Here is an 11,846-nt window from a genome sequence, read left to right on the forward strand (position 1 = left end):
GCACTGTTGATGACCCTTTCCATTACTTTACTGATGATCAAGAGTAGACTGATGGGGCGGTAATTGGCCGGGTTGAATTTTTTCCTGCTTTTGTGTATAGGTCATACCTGGGCAATTTTCCACATAGCCGCCTAGATGCCAGTGTTGTAGCAGTACTGGAACAGCTTGGCTAGGGGCACAGCAAGTTCTGGAGCACAAGTCTTCAGTGCTATCATGGAATATTGTCAGGATCCATAGCCTTTGCAGTATCCAGTGCCTTCACTGTTTCTTGATATCACGTGGAGTGAATTGAATTGGCTGAAGACTGGCATCTGTGATGCTGGGAACCTCCGGAGGAGGTCGAGATGGATCATCCACTTGGCACTTCTGGCTGAAGATTTTTGCAAATGTTTCAACCTTAACTTTTGCACTGATGTGCTTGGCTCCCCCATCATTGAGGGTGGGGATATTTGTGGAGCCTCCTCCAATGAATTGTTTAATTTCCCACCACCATTCATAACTGGATATCGCAGGGCTGCAGAGCTTAGATCTGATCCATTGGTTGTGGGATTGCTTAGCTCTGTCTGTCACCTACTGCTTATGCTGTTTGGCACGCAAGTAGTCCTGTGTTACAGCTTCACCAAGTTGACACCTCATTTTTAGCTATGCCTGGTTCTGCACTCTTCTTTGAACCAGGGTTGATCCTCTGGCTTGACGGTAATGGTAGAGTGGGAGATATGCCGGCCATGAGGTTACTGATTGTGTTCAAGCACAATTCTGCTGTTGCTAATGCCCCATTGCATCTCCTGGATGCCCAGTCCTGAGTTGCTAGATCTGTTCAAAATCTATCCCATTTAGCACGGTGGTAGTGCCACACGACATGATGGAGGGTATCCTCAATGTGAAGGCAGGGCTTTGTCTCCACAAGGATTGTGCGTTGGTCACTCTGTCATGGACAGATGCATCTGCAGCAGGCAAGTTGGTCAGGATGAGGTCAAGAATGCTATTCCCTCTTGTTGGTTCCCTCACCACCTGCTGCAGACCCAGTCTAGCAATTATGTCTTTTAGGACTTGGCCAGCTCAGTCAGTAGTAGTGCTACCAAGCCACTCTTGGGGATGGACATTGAAGTCCCCACCCAGAGTACATTCTGCACCCAATCCACCCTCAGTGCTTCCTCCAAGTGGCGTTCAACATGGAGGAGCACTGATTCATCAGCTGAGGGTGGGCGGTATGTGGTAATCAGCAGGAGGTTTCCTTGCCCATGTTTGACCTGATGCCATGAGACTTCATGGGGTCTGGAGTCGATGTTGAGGACTCTCAGGGCAACTCCCTCATGACTGTATACCACTGTGCAGCCACCTCTGCTGGATCTGTCCTGTTGATGGGACAGGACATGCCCAGGGATGGTGATCGTGTAAGATATGATTTTGTGAGAATGACTATGTCAGGCTGTTGCTTGACTAGTCTGTGAGACAGCTCTCCCAATTTTGGCACTAGGCCCCAGATATTAGTAAGGAGGACTTTGCAGGGTTATCAGGGCTGAGTTTGCTGTTGTCGTTTCCAATGCTTAGGTTGATGCCGGGTGGTCCATCTGGTTTCATTCCTTTTTTGAGGCTTTGTAACCAAGTGGTTTGCTAAGCCATTTCAAAGGGGAGGTAAGAGTCACATGTAGGCCTGAACAGGTAAGGACTGCAGATTTCCTTCCCTAAAGGACATTAGTGAACAAGATGGGTTTTTATAACCATTGACAATGGTTTCACAGTCATTAGACTTTCAATTCCAGATTTTTATTGAATTCAAGTTCCACCATCTGCTGTGGTGGGATTCAAGCCTGGATCCACAGAGCATTACCCTGGGTCTCTGGATTACTAGTCCAGTGACAATACCACTATGCCATCGCCTTCCCCATACAGTATAAATTGTTGTTTCCCCATTATTCTTGTGAAGTGTCCTGATGAGTGCAAGATGAAAAGTTTTGACATATCTCTTTTTTTCAGCAATATTCAAGATCTGTACTACCAAACAACTAGATGGCACATTAACCATATCAAGAACCCATACAAGGAACGTACGCCCTTCATCCAACCAAGGTGGAGAAATGGGAGTCATGTCACATGACACCCTCCCCAAGCTTCTAGATCCCGTAATATTGAGAAAAGGCAGACTGCCATCTTCTGTCTAGAAAAAGGGCTCAGTCCATATTTTTGAATACCTGGCTCCCCACTTATGTTGTTTTCTACTGGAACTTCAAAACTTCTGTACCAGCGCCTACAAAACTAAATCATCTGTATGTGCTTATTGCATCGTGGAAGTCAACTCTACTGGAAAAGTGGGTTATCCAGCATCCGTCTTGAGCCTGCTGACTCTGTGAAAGAATACACCATTGGATTTTGATTCTGGACTCTGGACGCACGTGAAACAATAATTCTTATATTCTCTGTGGCCTTTGCCCTGTACCTCTTTCTTCCCCTCATCCCTTTTTATTATATAAATGTACCGGGGGCTACAGAGCAACACCCCTCCGCATTTTGAGTGTGTGTAATTCATCCTAGCTTGGGTTTGCTGTGGCAGTATTAATAGAGAATTGGATCACACCAAAACTGAGGGGTGGGAAAATACGCCACCACATATATATGGAGAAATAAAAAAAAAAGGTTAAAAACACCATTCTGTTTACAGACAGGTGGTGAGCGGAGAAATCAGGGCTGTTTAAATTAAATCCCTTCCTGTCCACAACAACAAATCCTGTGTTGTTAACACCTTGAGAGTTTAAGACAGTCAGTGTCTTTGTGTTCGAATGATCAGTTCAATTTGATAATACTCTTTTGGATTAGTTTCATGACAGGGCATTGATTCAACACCAGCCTGGAATATTCTTTTTGTTCCGCCTTGAGACCAAACAAAAACCTCAAACCACAAAAGAAGTCAGGAAGCCATATTTTGCAGTCTTTCATGCTCAGTTTTAAAATATAAAAATCAATTTGAAGTTCAGAATATACTGGGGCATGACACTTTTGAAAGTTATTATTTATAAGGGTGTTTCTACCACCCTTTCAGGCAGTGCAATAATGATCGTAACAATTCTTTGCATCAAGAATTTATTTTCATCTCCTCTCTGATTCTTTTGGCAATTATCTTAAATCTGTGTTCTCTGGTATCTGACCTTTGTGCCACTGGAAACAGTTTATCCTTATTCACTCCGTCAAAATCCTTCATGATTTTGAACTTGTACAAGTCACATGATGAGAAAGCCATTTTGTTGTCTGCTTTTTAAAAAATTAGCAACAAGATTTTGCAGAGAGTTCCATTAAAAGCCATCGAACAAGCTGCAAGTCATCCAAGTAGGCAAAGTAATAAACAGCCATACCTTGAAAGTGGGAGATCTTAACAGAGAGAAGGGCTCCCCAGACTGTTCCAACTTGGAGTTCACCTGAGATCCAACCTCCTGTAGATTTGACTATGAGAAGCCTCACAGCTTACTAAGAATCTTTTGCTTTTCCAGACCTTCACTTCAACTTTAGAGCATCATCTTCATTCAAGAAACTACAGGCATGCCACAAAAGAGCCTGAGATAATTATAAGTTGTAACAGTATATCACCTTCATTTGTATCTAATCTTTGCATACTTGAGAGTGTGCGTGTGAGATGATTGAGTGAAACATTGTGTTAAATTCGGGGTAAACGTGTGATAATAAATAACCTTCTTTATTAAATCTGCCCTTAATCTTCTCTGCTATTAGGAGAACAACACCAACTTCTCTAGCCTCTCCATGGAACTGAAATCCTGCATTTCTGACACCACATCAGTAAATCACCTCTGTATCCACTCCAAAGCCCTGACATTCTACCAAAAGTGTGGTATCCAGAACTGAATGCAACATTCTAGCTGGGAGCTAACCATTGTTTTATACAGGTTTTGTATAACATTCTTGCTTTTGCATTCTATGGCTCATTTATAAAGCCAAATATCACATATGCTTTTTCAAAAAAGCTTTCAATGTGTCCTGACAACACTGGTGTACATACACCGCCCCCCCCCAGGTCTCTCTGTTCCTGCATTCTATTTTGAATTGTACTATTTAGGTTATATTGCCTCGTCTCATTCTTCCAACCAAACTTCACACTTCTCGGCTTTAAATTTCACCCGTCACTTGTCTTCCCATTTTACCAGTCTATGTCCTACTGGACTGTTACTATTCTCCTCATGATATTCTACTATTTTCCTGTGATCTGTAAACTTTGAAATTATGCCCAGTATACCCTAGTTCAGGTCAAATATATATATACATATATGTGTACATATATATATATATATATATAAATCAAAAAGAGCAACAGCCCTTGGTGGACACAACCATGTTCAGCCCTCCAGCCTGAAACATAAATGTTTGCTGCTGCTCCCTGGTTTCTTTCCAATTTTGTATCCACACTGCCTCTGGTTTCAATTTTACTACAGATCTATGTGGAACTTTATCGAACATCTTTTGAAAGCCTATATAGGCAACATCAACCACGTTACCTTCAGCAACCCTCTCTGTTACTGGATTGAAATTAATGCTGGCTGTCAGTTATAAACCCATACTTTTTCAAGTCACAATTAATTGTGTCTCAGAATATTCTCTGTAAAAGTCTCCGTACCACTGATGTTAGGATGATTAGGCTGTAGTTGTTGGATTCATCCCTCTCCCGTTTTTTGAACAGGGATGTAAAATTTGTAATTCTCTAGGCCTTTGGCACATTTTATATATTGAAGGAGGATTGGAAGATTGTGGCCAGAGCCTGAACTCTTTCCACCCTTACTTTCCAAGGATGCATCCCATCTGGACTAGCTGACTTTACCATTTTGCAGGTATAGACCCACTCCCTTACCTGGGGCTATACTCGGCCTAGGTTCTAGTCTTACTCTGGGTAAACAATGGTGCAGAACAACCATGTGGCTTAATCAAGATTTTCTTTATTGAGTATTACAAATCACTATATGTGTACTGACAAAACTGTCAATTGACCTTCTCGCCTGCAAGAGTCCATCTCCGAGTTATCAATCCACTGACTGAGTCCCCTTCGCGTCTTTCATGACTGATTAGGTCACACCATCCTGATGATTGCCCTGACACTCTTGAGCCCCTGATGTTTATAGTGTGAAGTATGTCACTCACACTGATGCTTACGGCCCCTTTGGGATGTCAGACAATGGTGGCACATATATTTGTCCAATCCCCTCTCCTCTGCCTTTGCCCCACCCACGCATAGCTATGTCCATTTTGTGGGTGCCCAAAATGCCATTCTTCTTAGTCATTCCTCTTTATACTTATCCTATTCAATTTCTCTACTTTACCATAACAATGGCAGCATTCGCTTCTTTAGTGACGACAAGCTCATTTAGTATTGAGTACCTTAACCACGCCCTTTGCCTCCTCAAGAAAACCGCCTTTTTAGTCCCTAACTGGCCCCGCCCTTCCTTTAACTATCTTTTTACTATTTATATGTTTAAAGACTTTTGAATTCACTTTTATATTGCTGCAGTTCTATTGTCATAGATACATTTGTGTCTGTTGTTCTTCATGTGCATTTATATAGCACCTTTCATAACCCTCAGGGTATCACAAATCGCTTTATAGCCAATGAGGTACTTTTGAAGTGTAGTCACTGTTGTAATGTAGGAAACACGGCAGCTAATTTGTGCATAGCAACTTGCACAAAGAGCAATGAGATAAATGAAGAGTAATCCATTTTTAGTGGTGTTGGTGGGGTAATAATTATTGGCCAGGACATTGGAGAAAGTGTCCCTACTTTTCTACAAATAATGTCACGGGATCATTCACATTCGACCGCAAGTTACATTTGTACTATGTAGTTGGACATGATGTCCAAATATTACAAGCCTCCAAATATAACCTAGAATTCCATGAAAGAAAAGTCAAACTTGTCTTATCACCAATTAAAATAGGCACCTGGGCTTTTTCAATAATGCAGTCAAAATATAATTATTCCCAGGACTATGAAGGCTAGTTGCAACTGATGGACATCAGTTACGGCAGGCTGGAGGGGGTCTGTGGCAGGCTGGAGGGGGCTGGAGAGTGCCACGATCACAGAGGATTCCTGCGCTGCCTGCCTCTCACATGTTTTATCATATAATTTAGCAACTGGCAGAGCTGGACCATGAGTGTCAAGTAGTCATCCCGTAAAAGGTTTTGGATGACATCATTGAGTCCTTTGGTGAATTAAAGCCATATGCAATGTCCAGATGGTGTGTCTTGGAAGAGAACTGTCACTAATTAAGGGAATCTTGAAAGAAATACTATTGGATGCAATGTTCAACTCCCTTGAAGGTGGCAATTTTCTTCTTGTTGGCCTCCCTGTAAACCGTGTCCATCCTTCTGCCCTTATGTAGCCTCAGATAGGGAAACTGAGACCTGGCCTGAGTTCTTCTGTGGGGCTAATAAAAAGGACAAAACTCCCTCAGTACGTAAAGAAAATCCCAAATAGGATCAACTGCATTCCCCATGAACCTTACTGACTGCAAAAAAAAACCCACTTTGATTTGTTACCATATGCACCTAATTTCTAGATCCTTTTGTTTAGAAAAATAATGCATATTATATTCTGAAAATTACCCAAAAGGTCTTCAGAAATTAGTATTTAGTTGCTAACTTCTGGGAATGTATTTTTTTCCCCAGGTATTCTCTCAAATAATTGCTCAGCAGTAATGACGATTACGTGAAAATAATATTCGAAAAGTCCACTGCAACCACCATGTCTTTTTGTCTAGCTGAATTGGAATTAATGCCTAACGAGACTCAGAGGGAATAACTACTGACATAAAGATAGCAATCAGAAAAATTCCGTAGCTGCATAGTATCAACAGAATCATGTGGGGACTAATGTGACAACTTCAATTACCAGGGTTGTGTTAAATGATGTGGCAGAGCTGGGCAGCATCTGCAGCTGTTTAACCTCCAGGTGGCCATTTCACAACTTTTCCCACAGAGTTAATCAGCTTCTGATGACAGTATTCACTAGTCTTTGCCACCCATAAGTCTGAGAGCATTGCACTCTGACAGTTGCGTTGGGAATAGACCGTGAGGCTAAAATACTTGTTTGTCTCCACCCATCTCCTCTCATCTTTTATTTTCTGTCCATATTTGTGCCAGCCTATGATGTGTGGCATTTCTTAACCAAGAGAGTGAGCACAAGCTGTGCTTTTTATTCTAGAGCTGTCTCTGCTGGGAAAAAGTTCAATATCTTTACAGCACTGTTTGTTTTCATTTGTGTAGTTACCTCTACAAAGCATGAAAAGTATTTGTTACAATTAACATCGAGGTGTAGAAGCAGATGTTGGAGGCTATCGAGGTTACAAATATCGGCAAACATTAATTAAATCAATGCTCTCATATGGACTCGAAATGTTAACTCTGTTTCTCTCGCCACAGATGCTGTCAGACCTGCTGAGTTTTTCCAGCATTTTCTGTTTTTGTTTCAGATTTCCAGCATCTGCAGTATTTTTCTTTTATCTTAATTACATCAATGTTTCAAGTTAAGCTTTGGGAACCAGCGTTCTCCAGTTACAGGGAAGAGCAAAATTGGGCAGCGATCCATTCAACAGTTCTTTGCTCCCATTACACTACCCTCGGATCTCCTAGACTTTCTCTGAGATGTGTAAATTGGCTCATGCCTTTGGGCTTAAAGTTATTATGTTAATGAGGTGGAAAGGACTGCTGCTTGGCACAGCCTGCAGCATGACCCAGGCCACCCACAGCCATCAGCAGCCAAATTACCAGACCTTCAGAAATGCAATGTGTTGGCACATGTTTGCACTTTCCTTCCCCCTGCTTTTTAGATCTTAAGTCCCAGCCAGAGGGCAGGTCTATGTCTGGTTCTCCTAGGCTGTACTAATGGCTCGAGGTGGGGTTGGTGAGGGAAGGAAAGAATTACACAGTGCCTTCCTCACATGCTCGCGTCACCTCAGGTTCACTCGGCCTGCTGTATGCCAACTGGCACCCAGAGAGGAAAAGCTCACAAGATTCTACACCAAGACAATACCCAGAGTCTGGAGTAATGGCCCTGGGGTTTCACATTATTTGCTTCCCCAAATGCTCAGGAGGGTAATGCACAACTGCTCTGCTTCCAAATTTTGTGGGTGTGTTGCATGGATCACACTTAAAAGGTTATGTAGAATATACAGCAGAGAATCAGGACATTTGGCTTAACTAGTCTATGTGTACTGTACACAAGTCTCCACCCAATGCTATCTACCTTAACACAGCCTTTCAGCATATCTTTCTGTTTACCCTCCTCTCATGTACTCATAGTATCCTTTTGAAAGTACCTAAGTTATTTGCCTCAATGACTTCCTTTGGTAATGAGTTTCACATTCTAAACACTCACTGAGCAAAGACATTTCTCCTTATTTCACTATTAGATTTATTAATCATGATCTAGCCCCTTGTTTTGGACTCTGTCACAAGTGGAAACATTCTCTTGACATCATGATCCTGAAATCCACACTGAATTGGCATTGGATCAGGTTGTTTTTTTCAGTACCTCGTGGCACAGAATGATATCAGGTGTCTGATCTAAGTGCCAGAAATGAATTGATGTCAAATGTCACTTATCTTCACAGAGATTCTGACATAGTGACGCCAACCATTCAGGGCCAGATTCAAATCATTAATCTTAAGCGAAGCCAATGATTGCAGAATTAAAGGTTCAGTGTTGCTTTGAACTATTTCTATAGAAGGTGCCATTGTTACTGGATAAAAATATGACAAGTCATGGATCTGGCAGGCTGGTTAACTCTACAGCATGAAAGCTGGTTGCATTTCAATTCATGCTCACAGTTCTGTGAAGGTTTTCCTCATACTTTAATGGTTATCACCTGTTACCTACATGCCTTGCCATAAATTAAATTGTTCTATCTCAAAATGGTCAATTGTCATTTTTGTGCACTGTGTGGTGTGAGGAAGTGCTTAATTTCTCTCCTCTTTGCAAAGTGTTGACTGTTTGTTGGAGTGCTTCCATTGAGACAGGTCATCCTGCAATACCTCACTTGAATTGTTGTTTTTGTGCGTGTGAGTCTCTGCACGTCAGCAGAATATTTAATCCTAATCTTTCAGCAGGGGTTGCTGGACAGGAATTAGGAGCATGATTTTCCACCATTTAATCCCAACACAGGGAAATCAACCGCAGCAACCCCCCCTCCACCACAACTCAGAAGAGCACCCTCAGCTTAGGCAGGAAGCAAATCTGGTCTCTTCCTGTTCTGTATGATACAACTATCGATTGCAAAAATGGACATGAGCTGCAAATAGGCATGGGGATTGCAGTGCAGGCAGCACACAAACTTCATGCTGCCTACTAATTTAAATGATTGCAATGTGCAGCCACTGTTAAGTGCACTGTTGAGGACCTAGCCTGATTGACCATGATGGGGTTAATGCTATCTAAATAAGATTGTTGATGTAAAGTAACATCAGACCCATACACCAGAGACATCTGCCATGACGTTAGTGGTTAGCCCTTCTTGCCAAGTAGCCATCCTCTGGTTTGTCAGTGTGCCTCAAATACACAAGACACAGTGGACTGTAGCAGAATGAAGGCATCATGACTGCTGCCAGGATACAGGTCATTGACCTGCATGATACATGTATGCTCGCATACCAGTTGGACATTGAGGGAGTGGAATCCCTTTCAGTTCTGGTATGGAGAAGAGTTAACATGTGGCACTAGCAAAATGATGTAAGTGTAGGCATTGGCATGACAGAGAAGCCTGCAATCCCCACGAAGCCATGCATTCACTCCGCCTGCTTTTCTCCAGCAAGAGAGAATGAAATACATTCAGCTGTCTTGAAGGACAGAACTCCATATACCATAGTAAATGGGAAACTGTGGGATCTTTCAAATATCACCTGCCCCAACATGGAGTGAGCCAAATGCATAAGAGTTCATGGCTGCAGCCATTGGGCGATGCTGTCTTTGCTCTCATTTTTCCCTCCCCTATGCCCTGTCTAGTTGGCATCCTCCCCCCGCCCTCCCATCTCCATCCTCCTTGCTGAGGTCTGCCAGCCTGGCCCCAGCGAGACCCCGTACTTACCTTTGAGGCGGACGTCACTGCAAGCTTCCATCTTGGACTGCTGCAGTCCCAGCAGAGGCCAACACTCCCAGTGGAGCTGCTGGGATAAGAGCTCTGCCAGCTCTCCGATTGGCCAGCAGGCCTTGGAGGCGGGAATTCCTCCCTGATGGGGGCAGAAGTCCTACCTCAAGCCAATTAACAGCTCGATGGCTGTTAAATGGCTGTGAGGAAAGTTGGGCAAATGGAGGCAGGCTCACTCTCAACTTTTAAGCCAGGGGTCAGGAACTGTGCTTCCAACATAAAATTCAGCCCTCTGTTTCTCTTCGCAGATGCTACCTTTTCTGTTTTTATTTTAGGTTTCAAGCATCTGCAGTAGTTTGCTTTTAGTTTGAGTTATTGTTCATGAAAGATCAAAACCACTGGCAAAGCATAAAGTGATACTAAAGAAATTCTACAGTTGTATAAAAATCAATATGGATTTAAGATAGACAAATCAATGAATTCTCAAAAATATTTCAACTTTTGTACTCGGGTGTGGGCACGATAAGGACGACCACAGAGCTTGTGTATTAAATAAAGTAAAGCCTTTACTTGAACTCTGGTTAAAATACAGGGCATAGCAACAGAGGGAATTTTTATAACTTTAACAAAGTCAGAAACTCAAATAAATTCTAAAAATTATCAACACTGGCAGGGAATTGGGAATTATTAAAAGCATTAAATCAACAAAAATTTGCCAAGCTATCAACATTGGGAAATATTTAGAGTACATTAAATATACTAAATTGCAAAATGAAGCAAATGTATGGAGCCATGTTTGAAAGTAGCGCACATCAAAACAAGTTACATTGTTAAACCAAATGAATTGATTCTCACTCGTGAGACGTTGTGGCTCTGGGTGTCAGAAGAACATATATTATATTTGGCAGACTAGTAACTGCTACATAGAATCAAATAAAATGGTTACAGCACAGAAGGAGGCTATTCAGCCCGTCATGAATGTGCTGACTCTCTGCAAAAGCAATACACCTAGTGCCACTGATCCAACTTTTCCCCGTGGACCTGCAAATCTTCTTGCCTTCAGATAATGATCCAATTCTCTTCTAAAAGACATGAATGAATCTGCCTCCACCACACTCCCAGGCAGTGCATTCCAAACCCAAACCACTCACTGAATAAAAAAGTTTTTCCGCATGTCGCCACGGCTTCCTTTGTCAATCACCTTAAATCTGTGTCCTGTGGTTCTTGATCCTTCTACCAATGGGAACAGTTTTTCCCTATCTACTCTGTCCTAACCCCTCAGGGCTTTGAACACCTCTAACAAATCTTCTCTCAACCTTCTCTTCTCCAAGGAAAACAGCCCCAACTTTTCCAAGCTATCCATGTAGCTGAAATCCATCAACCCTGGAACCGTTCTTGGGAATCTTTTCTGTACCCTCACTAATGCCTTCAGATTCTTTCTAAAGTGTGGTGCCCAGAATTGGACACAATACCCCGTTTAGGCCAAACCAATGTTTTATAGTTTGAACTTCCGACAGGCAATTCTTTTGTCCCCCGGCACCATCCGTGAATGTGTCCGACTCTGAGATAGAGTCAGAGACTTGGGACAGTTCCACGGTACTTACCTGGATGTTACCCAGGAAATATTAGACAGATTAAAATCTAGTCTAACTCCTGGGTAACTAGGCAACTGACCCTATCACTCACACTGGCCCTTGCGACCCCACCTCAAACCCCCAACAAACTCCCTAACCACCCAACTACCCCTGATCCCCAACTACGCCTCTCCCCACCAAC

This window comes from Cetorhinus maximus, chromosome 8 (genome assembly GCF_964194155.1).
Source record: "Cetorhinus maximus chromosome 8, sCetMax3.hap1.1, whole genome shotgun sequence".
NCBI lineage: Eukaryota > Metazoa > Chordata > Chondrichthyes > Lamniformes > Cetorhinidae > Cetorhinus > Cetorhinus maximus.